The 13,902-nt window shown below is 28.9% G+C and overlaps 1 protein-coding gene across 1 annotated transcript in view; it reads right to left on the reverse strand.

The window, feature by feature from the left end:
- LOC129980502 (neuroglobin-like) overlaps window positions 1-13,281 on the reverse strand; it is a 224,005-nt gene extending 210,724 nt beyond the window's left edge. Inside the window, exon 1 of the mRNA XM_056090832.1 lies at window positions 13,186-13,281. The gene's annotated coding sequence lies outside the window, so the exon portion shown is untranslated. The remainder of the gene's footprint in view (window positions 1-13,185) is intronic.
- Between the last annotated feature and the right edge of the window lie 621 nt (window positions 13,282-13,902).

Raw genomic sequence — 13,902 nt, forward strand, 5'->3', positions numbered from 1 at the left:
ATAAGGTAACACATAATACTATAAACAATTAAAGTAGAAATTGCCGCTAACAAAGAGCGAACGAATACTTCTTTTTGCCGCTAACAAAAGAGCGAGCGGTGCCTACTTGCACCAGTTTCACGCCAACTCTCAGGGAGAAGTCTTTACAAAAACAGCTTAAGTGCGCTTCCCCCACATTCCAAACATACATATGGGTTAGCGCATACTGCGCCATCTATGTTCAGTATTAATCTTTACTGTATGAATACATATACAAAGAAACAAAAATACAAATAAAGTAATTAAATAAAAACAAAATATTATAAATAATAAAATCACATAAACAACGTGTATACCTTGGAGGTCGGAAATGTGCACCTGGGGTCCCTTTTTTTGAAATTTTAATTAGAATTTTAATTATTGATTAAAAACTAACTTTCCCGCCAAAAAAATCCTTTCATTTTCCCCACCGCCAAATGAGTAAGGCTTCAGTTTTTTTTTTCCAATAGCAATGAGGCTAGGGCTAACATTTTTCGGCGGATTATTTCAAACGATTCTGTTTATTTTCTTAATGTTTGATGCATTCAAAATTAAACGTTATTAATGAATCGATCTTTCAGATTCATTCTGAAGTACTTTTGAATTAAAATAAAACAGATTAAAGGAAATTAAAAATTTCTAATCTACATAGCGTTACCCCAACTGGCGTAGAAAAATTCACGCATTTGCGTTACCCTAACTGGCGTTGAAAATTCCCGCATGCACATTGTATTCTGATTGTTTACATTTCAAAGAAAGCGGACTCGATTTAAATTATTTTTAGGTTAGTTGTATGCTTTTGTAATTAAATTGTATTTATGTTAGTTTAAGTTCATCGTTTTTTTAAGTAGTTTTTTTAAACCTGTTTTCGACCGATTATTTGAAACGATTCATTTTATTTTTTGAGTGTTTGATACATTTAAAATTAAACATTGTTAATGAATCGATCTGCTCATGATGAATCTGAGAAAATTTTGTTGACAAATTCTTGAGATATTACATAAATTAAGAAAGATATTCTTTAGTGCCCATAAAGTTTAAACGCTCAGTGACTCTGTTATCAGTAATCATATTATTAAAAAAAATGCTTTGTTTCAGTAAAAATTACAGAATACAGATTGGAGAATACAGATTACTGTACGACTGAAGGCCTTTATAATATTCTGAGTGAATTGAAATTTGAAGTTTTAAAATATCTTAATGAAGAAGCTATTAAAGTAGGAGTTACATAAAATAGTTAATTATTAAAATTTTAACGAGCATTAAGATTGGGGAACCGTCTGGTCGACAAAGGCGGCTAGTAAATAGTAAAAAAAACATTATACCACTACTTCATAAGCACTTCAATTCCTTGAAAAAAAAGGATTCGAAATCGGACAACCAAAATTTGGATATAAAAAATCAAGCTAAAAAAATTCTTTACAAAACTTTTCAATTTTCATCACTGAAACTTTTCCCCAATTCATCAGACTATGTTAGTAGTGCAAAGGGTTTAGGATTATTGAAAAAATGCTTTCGATTTATATTTAAATTCGGCAAATGGTAGTTCATTCCAATTTCCCCCTTTAATATTTTTATCAATGCTGTATTCTCTTTCACCAAACAATAATTCATAAGAAATTTCGAAAATAATTTAAAAAATTATCCACAGTTTCCTTAAGAATTATAGTGTGCGTGTGCGTGTGTGTGTGTGTGTGTGTGTGTGTGTGTGTGTGTGTGTGTAATTATATTTTTAAATCTAAATTAAACTCTAATTAATTCCTAAAGTTGTATCCTAATTTAGCCAATATTAACTTCAATCATCTATCTAAAATGTTTTCTTATTTCCCGATCCAATTCCGTCTTTTTTATTTCATTCATTCAACACGAGTCCTAAAACTGCTGAAGTCAACAAGCTCCCGCCCGCACTCCCACTAAAGGAGTAAAAAATTGTCTAGCTAAGCGAATTCTTTTTAAAAGATACCTAGATTTCCTAATCCTAAATTGGCACGTGTAAAGAAATCTCTATCAGATTCTCACAGTATTAAAACACTGAGAAAAATATTTTCTGCCTTTTACTCTTTCAGAACCTCCAGCTCTTATATCGCTTGTGTACAGTTGCCAGTTTTGTCCTCTCTTCTTGTACAAAAATTATGTCTGCGGGATTGAATGAAGCAAAGTTTGTACATATTATATATGAAAATAGCTGCTGCAATGTTTCTTATTTTTTTCACACTTGCTAGTTCTTCGCAAAAACACCATTTCTTACTGAAGCCTAATCTGAAGATCTATTCATTATGCATTCCAACAATTTTAAAGAAAGCTTCCGACAATTGCGCTTCTAAAATACCTAGGTAGCACAGAAACATTGAGAAATATTGTTTAATATTGTACAATATACGTGTGCTATTGGGGTGTATAATTTTATCCAATATTTCTGTAGTGTAATGTAAATCTTTTAATAATCTGTTCCCTCTAAACCCCTGCATTTACTTAATTACAGAACATGATGCATTATCACAAGAATTAAATTGTCATTAACAATTGGCTGAAGAAATAATTTCACCTGAGGAATTTTCTTTCAAAACTTTAAAAAATATATAATCATTACTTCACCAGCTTATGTATATCTGATTCATAAAAAGACAAAAGTAGGTCGTGGCACTTAAAAACACACCACACTTGTTTACATAGAGCTCATATGGCCCCTTTACGGTTAGCTCCGATACATTGTAAGAAATGGCTTTGCACGTTCTGCAACGCATGTGAAACCAAAGGAAAATGTCACTGTAAGATTTTTTTCACTTCCTCACTAATATAGGTATTATCACCCTTTCCTCTCACATAAAAATTGGGGAACTTGGACAAGAACTAAAAGCTATGATCATTCAGATTTTTTTATTTTTAAAGTCACAAACAAAAATATATTGCATATCGTTTTTCAATTATAGTTAAAAAAAAGCATGCATTTCAGTTTTTTTTCTGTCAACTGAATATTTTTTAAAACTAAAATCGAAATTGGATACAAAACTACTTTTTTAGTAAAAAGATTTCTTGCCAAATCTCACTTATCTGCATTGCTTCAGATTTGAGTTAATACATTTATATACATTCTCAAGATCAAACATGATGGATTTGCTTCAACAGTTCATACTTATCTGTACTTTAGATGGTAAAATCTGCACACCTAATTTCATCGATATAGCTTTTTGTATTTTAAAGTCATGTTATTATATTCACTCCGAAAGATAAAAAAGATATTCCCCATACTAACGGTATTTCTTAAAAACGAGGATAATTTTTTTTTAACTTACTGCCAGATTCATCTAGACCGACCCAATAATCATTGAATGATTCGAAAACGGAAAGAAATGACAGGCATATCATCGAAAAGATCTGCATAAAATGTTTTTTTTTTCATGAAAAAGAAGTGCCATCAGTTAGACAAAGGAATAATAATTTTTAATGCTCTTCTATAAGGATCGTTAAAAATAAGCAATTTGTGAGAACGTTTAATTAAATTGCGCGTAAAAGTATTATCCATTACTAGAAATTCCATTTGCAGAATTCTAATAATTCTTTAATAAATAAATCTAATCACTTATTAATAATACATGTCCTTGATTATAATACGATATATAATATTAAAAAAACTCTTTTATTAAAAGACATTTTTATCTTTTATAAAAATATGATTTTTGTGCGAAGACTATTTGCATACTGAAGACACTTGGGAAATACTTTTTGGCTTTATAATAAAAAGAATGAGCAAATCATGATTGTAATTTTGAAAAGGATAATATTACTGATAAAAAGCAGAGAAATTATAATCTTAGCAATACGAGCTCAATACAAATACACTTCCAAAATATTGAAAAATAATCGCTTATAAATCACTTTTAATAATTTAAAATTAACAAATAAATTAAATAAAAAGTTAGTTATTTAAAATTCTTTTCTGTAGCAAAGAAAGTAGTAATTGAACGAAAAACCAGCGATTTTACGTTAGTTCCAAAACTGAACCAGAAATGACCTGTAAAATGCATTTCGGCAAATATTTACATAACAAATTAAAATTGATATTAAAAGTCTGATCAACTATTTGCCAAATACATATAATGAACTGAAGGTTTATTATAACTGAACCATGAAAATTAAGGGAAAAAATGTAATTAGTTTTATTGATTTTTTAAGAATAAAAACAATAAAGAACATAAAGTTCTATATTTATAAATATTTAGAAAGTTACAGTTGAAATTCTTGTGTGTGTGTGTGTGTGTGTGTGTAATATCTTTGTTATATCATTAAATAGCAGAATATTGAATTACAATATTATTCAGAGCAAAAATTATGAATAGAGAATAATTGAGAAATATCAAGAGTAGTTTCAAAACGCTAACAAGGACTTTTTTCATTTAATTATTGCATTCTAATGTTAATTTATAATTTTAGCTGAATCCAAGCAATATGCATTTGGAAGTGAAAAATTCAGAACTATTAAAATATTCCTCTCCAATTATAACCCACAATCAATTTCCAAACCTGCTAGCTTTGAAGGGGGGGGGGCGAAAGCAACTTTTATCTATCATCGAAAAAAAAAAAAAAAAAAAAAAATGAAGGGCTTTGAGGGAAAACTCAGATTGCTCATTTTAAGCGCCAGCAGAGATCTTGTTTGAGACTGAAAGGAAAAGATATTCGAGAAAATGAGCCGCAGGAAGAAACGGTTATAAAAAAACTTGTTTTCAACTAAGGAAGTAATCCGCCTCACGGCAATCTGAACGAGAAGTGTATTTACTTTTTAAGCAGCGAAGCTCAAATCTCACAAATTGGGAGATTGAAGATGCAGAAAAATCTCTGTCTCCCGCTTCCATTCATCGGCCTTGCTTTATGTTCAGGTTTAATGTGTGCATTGGTTCCAATCAATAAGGTGGGTTTCTCAGAGCTCCAGACTTTTAAAGAAAGAAAATAAAGTCCAATTTCCTCCAAGATCCCGATTTTTTTTTTCGTTGAAGCTTCAAACATAATGAAATAGAATGCTGTCATTTTTTTTTTCCTTTCTCGGATAAGGAAAGAATACGCCATTAAATACTACATTAGAAAAATATGAATACCTTTATTTTTTAATTACTTTAAATCACTGAATTTCCTATTAGCTAAAATCAAAGAAGAAAATGTTAAATTAAAGTGTTCTATAAAGTAAGAATAGCATACTCTACACTTATGGTCTATGCATTCTATGTGTACATATATTATACATGTACATATACATCTGTGTCTACATACGGCCTACATTTATGAGTACATATATATATACTGACATATATTATACATCTATGTGTATATTTTTCTACGTGTATATATATCTGTGTCTACATATGACCTACATCTATGTATACATATATAATTTGTGAATAACGGCCACCTGTTATACTGAACATTTCTCTATTATTGTATTATAATCAAGTAAAACATTCATATGAAAATAACGGTGGAATCTATTACGAAGACCTTGTGAAGAGGACAGGCATATATTATAACGTCACAATGATGTAAGACTAACTTAACTTAAAACAACTAATAATTCAAAAACAATGCATAAAAAGAAAAGTAATCTCATAATAACAAGGAGCCGGTGAAAGTGATCGCCCTAAAACATACCCGCATACTCATTAACAAATGTTCTTATTATAGAAAACGCCCTGCTTGACTTACGACTGTTACAAAATATTAAACCTTGACGTCGATTTAACCTTTTTATTGAATCTAATGGTCCATCCTTGGCGAGTATCCTGGCGATTAACCCCTGGCATGTAGTTAATAGTATACGGAAATCGAATAAGATGCTTTAGATTCGTTTGTTCCCAAACGAATGAAAATAAATTTTGACGCAGAACTATAATTGTAATCACAAAATCACATATCAAATTTGATATATAAGTCATTGGAGTTTCGATTTATTGCATTTAAATACTTCTGAAAGTGGAGACAAACGGTGAACTTTTTGTGGATTTGACTCAAAATATAATAGGTGTCTATGCTATGGATATTAAATCCGTGTGCCGAAATTTATCAAAACCTCTTCGTTCTGTAGTCATGTTTATATTTGGACAAACAGACTTCCTCTGAACGGATTTTTCACAAAATTTGAAAGAAATCTACAAATCTGGGGCAACGATCATATACGAAATTTAATCCATCTAGCTCAAATAATTGTTTTGTTATATCTGTCAAGCAGAAAGACAAATATAATACCAAGAATGTGTGTTTTTCGAGATCAAAGAGGTGTAAAACGTGTAAATTCGTCAAAATCTTGGGTTCGAATTGTTTGTCGGTTTCATTTCTTTTTCTATATTTCAATATGAGAAATTAAAAATAGAATGTTAATACGATTCTTTCAATGCCAAATTTAATTTCTCAGTACTTCATAAGAAGAACAGTGACCAGATCTATGTCCTGCACTAAGACATCTCCACCAAGTTCCGAATTATGATTAGATTGACTAAACAGTGACTGGTTTTCATTGCTTCTGGTCATCCGCTCAAGTCAAATATTATTATGAGAATCTGATTTCAAGTCTCTTCTATAAGTTTTATTAACACAATGATAATGCATAGGTTTAATATTCAGAGAAATAAAATGTAACAGTTATAGTTCAAATCATACGGGGCCTAAACTGTAAAGAATAAAATAAAAAATATTTTCTTTAGTCCCTTATGATTTAAAAATAGTTATTTCGACCTGTTAGTAATGTGCTACAGAATAAAATTAATATTTTTAATTTAAAATTTGATGAGATTAGTACAAACTAACGGGATTTAATGTATTTATTTATAAAAGTTTAAAACTATCTTTAAAATAAACATTAACCAGAAGATTAAGTCAAATATAAAACCGACTTTCATAAGATATATTTTCATTTAAAATTATAAGAATTCATCTTGCATAGGCCATTAACTTCACTTTCAATCCGCTAAGTTCACCGCATTCTCAAGCTTTAAAGCTCTACTCGTCAAATTAATCATAACACATGTTCAACCACCATCTCTTATAATATCAAAAACTAAGTCAAAACCTTTAAGGAATTTCACAGGAAAAACTGATGGTTGGATGCAAAAATTTACTGTTTTCTTTGAAATTTTGCCATCTTATCAAATTGATTAAATTTAATATTTCACCTTTGAAAAAAATTATTTCTAATTTATTACCTACGCATTAAATCTATAGTTTAATTTTCTTGATATTCTTCATTTTATGACAAAGAATAAAAAAACGATTTTAGTTCTAAAACTAAACCGACATGTTTTGGCTTTGATAAAATAAAATAACTTTAAATTGAAAGGGAAATTATCAGATCTCTGTGTTCTTCAGTCATGAAAAGTATTAAAGTCTGCTTAATTGTTTTCTAATAAATTATCAGTTTTTACTATAAATTTGTAGTTCTAGCGATATTCCGAAAATAATACATTCCATTTTGTTTCCACATTCAATTTCATCAAAATTTAAATACTTGGAAATTTAGACAAATAAGTAAATAGCTCATCATAGTTATATGGTAATATTTATAATAAGAGAAAAAATTACCACAAATTTAGATAGATTTTATATCTTTACACTGAAATAATTTTAAAGGAAATTTCTGATCTTGCATTTGTGAATCAGAAATAATTACCTCGAATTATATTATATAATATTTTTAAGTAAAAATGATAGGTTTGTATAAGATTTTAATCTAAGATATAATTAATGCATTAAATGTCAACCATTAAAAGACTTTTCTATCGTGACAATACAGATATAAAAGCTTTTTTTTTGTATCTTAAAATCGATGTCAGGAAAAGGATAATCATTTCCGTTAAAAATAATTATCCAACAAACAGCTAAACATTTTCATAATTCTTCAAGACATATTTTGAACATGTCAACCACACCCAAATCACAGCTAATAATAGATTCTAAGAAATTGTCTAAGCGTTTAATATTTTAACTACTTTATAATGAAAGCTAAGATTTCAGTGTTAATTAAATTGTATCGGTCTAAAACTCAATTAAAACATCATAAATCATTTTTAAAAGAATAATAGCAATTAATGAATTCTGAAGAAAATCAATTTTTCAAATTCTTCTAAACTGTTTTTATGCAAAACTATTATTTATTCGTGCCTAAATCCTAGTTTTCGCTATCTCATAAGTAAAAGAATATGAACGCCAAAAAAGTAGACAAACTGAAATTCACAAGATATTCAAGTTTAGTACAATGAAAAATTCTATATTTAGTTTTTAATATGTTTGCATATTAAGACTCTGTTAGCATAAGGGAAAAAATGACAAACAAAGCACGTTACTCTCCCAATTAGGGATTGCAATACCGGTGTACCGGGATACCGAATACCGGTATTTTGAGCCATTTGTACAATTTTGTAATACCGGTATTCACAAGTTTAAATACCGGTTTTTCGGTATTTATTAGAAATTTCTAAAATTGTCTCCACTATATGTTCAGGGATCACCAACATAACAAAATAGTATACGTTTTTGTTTTCATGTCTTCTTAACGGGCGAAATTAATTAGCTAATTAAGGGCTTAAATCTAAATTAGCGAAACATGGATTATCCCTGAAAGAAGAAATTGTATCCATAATGACTGATGGAGCAACAGTTATGAAAAAAGTTGGAAAGTTGATTGGTGCAAATCAACAATTGTGCTATGCTCATGGAATTCAGCTAAGAGTAATAGATGTATTATACCAAAAAAATAAAGAACAGAAGAATCCAAATACTGTGGATATAGGAACTTCGGATTCCAACTTCGAAGAGAGTGAGAGTGATATTGACAATGAAGATAATGACAATGTAATTGTTGAAGAAGATATTGCTAATGTGGATGAAATATTTACCAATCAAGAATTGCTTCCTATAATTTATAAAATTCGAAAAATTGTTCAGAAATTTAAACGTTCCCCTACAAAAAATTCCATATTACAAAAATATATAACTGAAAATAAAATAGAATATATGTTAATATTATATTCTAAAACACATTCGAACAATTTACTCCTAATGATGGAACGATTTTTGAAACTGGGAAATCCAATCCAAAAAGCAATAATTAACTTAAACCTGCAAATTAATTTTTCAGATAGTGAATTCGACTAAATATCCAGAACTGTATCAGTTCTACTTCTAAAAAAACTAATTTATTAACAGCTAATGCAGCAATAAATTTCATGTTGCAGTCACTGAAAGAACAGCACACATCACTATCTGAAGTTTTAATTATATATTACATTGAAAAATCGCCCAGAAGAAAGGCATGCTGAAATAAAAAATGTCTTACGATATTTACATAAGTATAATGATTTTAAAAATAAAAAAAAACAATTAATTAAACAAGACTAACCAATTCAAATCTGATCAAGTTTATAGTAAATTTTCTTAAAATTTTTTTACCCACAAACCTATACACATTCAGAAGAATTCGGTTCAGTTATCAAAGATTATGATGATACTAATGTCGATAGTGAAAAGGAATTGTCTTTTTAACAAAAATTAGAATTAGAGATAAAATAAAATTTCAACGAACCAAAATACAATACAGAAATCAGCTATATCCAAAACCATCCGACGAGAAATCAATTTATTTGAAGACGAGGGATTTAGAGGTAAATACTTGAAAAAAATATATCGCGCATTACTAACAGTACCACCAGCTAGCGTCGATGCCGAAAGAGCGTTTTCGACAGCTGGTAATTTTTACACAAAATTACTTTTTAGGCTTAATGACAGTACAATTGACTGAATAGAGATATTTACACTTTTTTTGTGATTTAAATAAATAAGATGTTCCTTTACTTTTTTGTGATTATATACTGTTATAAGTTACAAATTATTTTTTGCGATATTTACATCTCTAACAAAACTGGCAAATAAAACAAACAAACGCCTGTGTTTTCTTTTCTTTTTTTTTTCTAAAATTTCTAATACCGGTATTAAAACCGTTATCCCAGTATTAAGATCTAAAAAATACCGAATACCGGTATTGAAATTTTGGGCCGATATTGCAATCCCTACTCCCAATAAAATATGTATTTCTTGGATACCATGCTCTAATAATGATACACCTAATAATATGCTCTAATAATACATGCTGAAGCTGCACTAAACGTCAAAATTAAGAAAACTGCGAAATAGTTTAAACGTTTGTTTAATTTTATGACACTTTTATTTTCCGGATTTATGGAACATTATTCCTATTAATTTAAAGATGAAAAGGGCGCCTGAAACGTCTAAGTGAGCACAAGTAAATTTTCTTATATGTATTGACCCTTTTATATAAATACACCACCTAAATATCAAAATTCTGTATTTTACAATACGAAATGATTAGGAAATTTCAAAACAAGGACTAAAATCTATCAATCTTAAGATTATTTTAGTTTAGGCATCACCAAAAACCAGAACGCCTGAATTTCTCTTTCAAATATTTTTTTAAAAAAATCTTCTACTTTAAGAAACCACAATAACAGAGGTTGTAATACAAATGAAGAACACCCTCAGCTGATAGCTATTATGCAAGTATATGTTTGGGCATTCTTTGATTGTTCTTAGAAAACCTCCCTGTCCCCCAAATATATCTGGGCCAGCGTCTCTCGCAATTAAAGCACAAGCCAAGGACATTCGATCCATCACAAGGGGAAGAATTTGCAGTGAAATCCAGGCGATTCGAGCAAGCGTTTGCGGCATTTCCGTATTGACAGAGTTAACACTAGAACTACCAAGACCATCATTTTGACGGCTTTCAAATTTCATGCTTACAAATTTTGATATAATTCAAGTATTGTTCTAGAACTTCATGACGGATTTTAATGAAATATAAGAAAAATTACATATTTTTATTCAATTTCCATTCAGCCACTTTAACTTCCATAATCAGTATGATCTATACTTATTTATACCAAAACACGTCAAAATGACATTAGAAATTTCAAAATTTTATTGATCATCTCTGCAATGATGGACATCAATATGTATTTATATGCATTTATACATCGTTTTGAGACATTTCCGGGAAAAATTTGAATTACATTTTTCATATAAAATTATATCGATTGATCCAAAGTGCTCGGCAGCTGTTAAAATGGGATCTATTTTATTCCGATTATGATTCAATTTAATACTAAAATCTTTCATTGGATATCCTAAAAATAAAAATAAATTTTTTTTATTAATAATTAAGTATTTATTATATTAAATGCTTTTGTTAAATTATATTTTTTATTTACATAAATTAAGCAAAAAAAATTACAATGAAATTCATGACGATCAAAAATCTGTCAATTTTACGGGTGTGGTAAAACTCTGTATATATTTAAGATCGGTAGTTCTAGTATTAAAGAACTCAACTTTAGAAAAAAATAAAGCAAAGACTAGACACAATCACGTTTAATGCATAATATGCATGTATTAAAACTAGTGACCTTATAAAATAATTGGAATCATTTTAATGAAACTGTGAATAATTTCAGAAATATCCCAGTAATCCGGCTGATATTATACTAGTGGACTTCCAAATAACGAAAGCTCTAGATTGGTGGAAGTTAATTTAATAAACGCATTTTTATAGCAAACTTTTAGTTCGTTCAAATAATATTATAAAATGAGCAAAATCCTAGTTAATAAATATTAAAAATAAACTTTAGTAGCAACTTTTCCACAAAGCCACTGACATTGAAAAGCAAGATAAGCTGCTAGAAACCTTGTATTATTGCTTGTATTGTAAACCTCGATTTCGTAGAGGTTTGTTCTTATGAATTGGAATATAATCACAATGGATGAACGAATAAAGTTATGTCGTTTATTCAATAAGCCGTTTTCTATGCCATGGTAAAGATAAAAGGATTCAAGTTCTGAAATCTAAGTTTTTAATTTTCTAAGTTCAAAACATTTGCTATTCTGCAATGCTATATGATAAACAATTCATATAAATATTTTGAAATCAATGTTACATTTTAGAAAATGCTCCTGAACTTTTAAAATCGTGAGTTTGCGTTTCTATAAATAAACCTAATAATCCAGTTAGCACAGCCTGTTGCACAATATTGTATGAAATTATATGATGTTAAACAATATGACATCAATATCAAATAATATTGCGAATATGGATTAATAATGTACGAAATTTCTGTGCTACTAGGGAATTTAATTTTTTTTTTCTCACCTGAAAGAAATTCTGACTGAATTTTATGCTATATATAAAATTGAACTTTAGATGATTGCACGTTAAAATGATTATACTTCTTACCGGTTCGGAAACTGACGAAGAATTCTTATTTACAGTAAGTTTTCATCTCAGATCTTTTTGGGCGATAATAAAACATATAATCCCTTGAATTTTAAGAATTAAAGGTCTGTAACGATGAATACTCAAATCAAATATGAATACAGACAGATAATCATTACGCTGATTTATTATATTTTTCATTCACGGGTAAAGTTGCTTATTTTTTTCAGCATTTTTTTTTTTAATTTTGTATTCGGCATTGCATTTTTTTTTCTGTTTCCGGATCACTGTTTTTTTAATACAATTTTAGTGATTAGTTTTGACTTGAATGTTCGTAAACATTATAGATAACATTATAAAACATTATAGATCCCACAATTCGGAAATGGAACCTTTAATACTGTTACTTATTCATGTCTAAGGAGTGAAACAAATTTGTTCTTCTTTCTTAAGCACTCTGTCAATGTGCATGCTATTTTTCAATACGTTTCGCTTCTGATAATCTGTGATAATCAGATCGACAAGATTATAGCCCGTCCAGACAAATACATCTTATAGAGCGATATTTTAAATATTGAATTACATTTGATTTATATTTCATGCTGTTAAAATACAACAAAACTTTCTTTCTTAAAAATTATAAGCAATAAAACTAAACCATACAAGCGGATTTGTACTTTTTCTTCAAAAATATAGGTTCGTAAATAAAATAAAGTGAATGGACAAAATTTAAAAAAATCCTCCAAGCAAACTTCGAAAACGTATTTTATATAGGTTCGTATACAAATTTAAAATGTATATATATAGGTTTTTTAATAAATAAAACTAAGTGAATGGACAAAATATTAAAAATCCTGCAAGATAGCTTAGAGATACAGAGATATAAATACTAAATGTTAAAAGTCACTTACCATAATTCCATTAGGATGAATGGACCTTAACTGTTCATTGTAATCTTCTATCCAAATACTTTCAATACATTTGTCTTTTTCACTGCTAATGGAAACTTCACACCCAATTTTTCTTAATGCAAAAGTTATGGAAGAATTAGGATGGTTAAGGTGAAAATTCGAAAATAAAGTATTTAATCTTCAAAACCGTCTGAAAAGTGGAAGGTTCGTTCAACCTCCAAGCGTCTCGTATTTTTAAGGAATTTAGATGCTATATAGTTGCTGTTCAATGGGTTAAAAACTCGTTTGTATTCTGCGTTCGTTCCTTTTTGCACAACTTTTGCTATAATGAATGTTTGATACGTAGATATATTTCGCTATTCCTATAACAGCATTATTACTGCTTTAAGATTGATAGATGCTTTAAAGTATTATAAATACAGCATGAATACATTTGCACCACGAGTTTTTGCTGGTGGCAGAAGAATCATATTCAGGAACGGTATCTTGTAATAAGAGCAGTACTTCAAAATGGTCTAAATATCTTTTCACAATGAATTAAAATGCTTCTTGTGTTTCTCAAAAGCACTGCTATAATATACAGTAAATTTTAATCATAAGTTGACAGTTTAGACAACATCTTCAACCAGGTATTCTAATTAATATTTTTTTTTCCTTTTCTTCTTTAATTTCATGAGAAGAATGTCTATATATTTTTTATATATGGCTAAACACTTT

This window comes from Argiope bruennichi, chromosome 8, assembly GCF_947563725.1.
Source record: "Argiope bruennichi chromosome 8, qqArgBrue1.1, whole genome shotgun sequence".
NCBI lineage: Eukaryota > Metazoa > Arthropoda > Arachnida > Araneae > Araneidae > Argiope > Argiope bruennichi.